The following is a 2,500-nucleotide window of genomic DNA, read 5'->3' as shown; positions in this document are numbered from 1 at the left end:
AGACATTGGATTCCAAAAACAATACGATATCCTAATTTTCTACGGCTATCAAAGAATAGATTAATGAAAATTGGTTGCCGACTTACAAAAATGAGTTATAAGAATTAATGTCTAGAAGTGAGGGTGTCGATAAATGTCCAAATAGAGATGGTGTATATTTAATACACGAAGGCAGAATATGAATAAAAAGATAAGAGGTGATATATTGAAAAAAAAGGAGGATGGAAAATGGGATAGGAATGTCAGATTTTTCAATATTATTATTATTATTATTATTATTATTATCATTATTATTATTATTATTATTATTATTATTACCTAAGCTACACCCCTTGTTGGAAAAGAACTCAAAAAAAAAAAAAAAAAAAAAAAATAATAGCCAGTGAGGAATGGAACAACAATGAAATATATCGTTCATATATAAATTACAAAAAGAGACTTATGTCAGCCTGTTCAATAAAAAAAACTTTCGTTGCGAGTTTGAACTTTTGAAATTCCACCGATTCAACTACCTGATTAAGTTGATCATTCCAGAACTTGGTCAAAGCTGGAGAATCGGATGGGAAAAGAGGGTCCTTTAATTTGATGGAAGCAGTTCTTGGAAAATCAAAACTGTCATTCAAATGGAAATTGCCCATTGAAAATGGAGTCTATAGGTCTATGTGCTGAGTCATCAGCAGCCATTGCCTGGCCCTCCTTGGTCCTAGCTTGTGTGGAGAGGGGGCTTGGGCGCTTGGGCGCTGATCAGATGCAGGGAAAATAACCCCATGAGGAAAGGAAACAAGGAAAAATAGAATATTTTAAGAACGGTAACAACCTAAATATCTCCTAAATAAACTATAAAAACTTTAACAACAGAAGAGGAAGAAAAATAGAATAGTGTGCCCGAGTGTACCCTCAAGCTCTGCTTAATATTTCACATTTCCACCGTCTTCTATTCAAAAACAAAGTCAGCTTTAACTACATGGAATTGAATTTTAAATGGAAAAAAAAACGTCACTGGAAATAAGATTTTATCCCTACCTCCCACTTCAGTGATGAATAAATAAACTGATCTATATTATGGAATCTGATGCCACCAGTCTTCTGAAATTTCTTTTTTTTTTATCTTTTACATTTACAATTTTACAATTTATAATACATATACATCATAGTATATTTATATAAATAATTTTCTATTTTACACTGTATTAACAATTGCAATTTTTACTATTAATTTAAATTTGTTTTTAAATAAAAGAATAGATCTAGTCGTGAATACTTTTTTAATAGAAGTTTTAAATTCTGTTTTATTTACATTAAACGTATTTATCATTTTGCTTTTAATATATTTAAGTATATTCAGAGTTAGAGAATTATTTGTTTATCTCAGTCTAACATTCTCCTGAAATCTATTTTCGTTGCCTTTTTCTCTTCGCAATCCTTATTCCAGATTTTGTTCTCTCTCTCTCTCTCTCTCTCTCTCTCTCTCTCTCTCTCTCTCTCTCTCTCTCTCTCTCTCTATCTACTTACCACCTACCTACCTACTTATCGGAAACATCCCTTTCTGGCGGACTGGGGTTCGAGTCTCGCTCAAGCTTGATAGTTTCTTATAGTGTTTGCCATCTCACCTTCCTAGTGAGATAAAGATAGGAGTTATAGGGAAGCCTTTAGATATATCTGCTTAGTAATCAGCAGCCATTGCCTGGCCCTCCCTGCTCCTAACTTGAGTGGAGAAGGGGATTGGGTGTGGATCATATGTATATAGAGTCAGTCTCCAGGGCATTGTCCTGCTTGCTAGAGAAATGTCAGTATCCCTTGCCTTTGCCATTCATGAGTAGCATTTAAACCTATCTATCAATCTATATAGCTCCTAACTTGGGTGGAGAACGATCTTGGGTGTGGATCATATGTATATATGGTCAGTCTCCAGGGCATTGTCCTGCTTGCTGGAGAAATGTCATTGTCCCTTGCTATGCTATTCATGAGTAGAATTTAAACCCATCTATCAATCCATCTAGCTCCTCGCTTGGGTGGAGAACAGTCTTGGGTGTGGAACACATGTATATATGGTCAGTCTCCAGGGCATTGTCCTACTTGATAGGGCAATGTCACTGTCCCTTGCCTTTACCATCTATGAGTAGCCTTTAAACCTATCTATCTCTCTATCTATCTATCTATCTATCAATCTATCTATCTGCCACTGATTTCAGCATTTTAAGTTTATGGGAGTATTTCTGATGGTAACCTACAGAGCAGCAACCTTGCCTCTACCATTCATAAGTAACCTTTAAACCTATCTATCTATCTATCTATCTATCTATCTATCTATCTATCTATCTGCCACTGATTTCAGCATTTTGAGTTTATGGGAGCATTTCTGACGGCAATCTGCCGAGCAGCAACCTTGACTCTACCATTCATAAGTAACCTTTAAACCTATCTATCTATCTATCTATCTATCTATCTATCCATCTGCCACTGATTTCAGAATTTTGAGTTTATGGGAGTATTTCTGACG

This window comes from Palaemon carinicauda, chromosome 16 (assembly GCF_036898095.1).
Source record: "Palaemon carinicauda isolate YSFRI2023 chromosome 16, ASM3689809v2, whole genome shotgun sequence".
Taxonomy (NCBI): Eukaryota; Metazoa; Arthropoda; class Malacostraca; order Decapoda; family Palaemonidae; genus Palaemon; species Palaemon carinicauda.
This window is presented reverse-complemented; position numbering follows the sequence as displayed.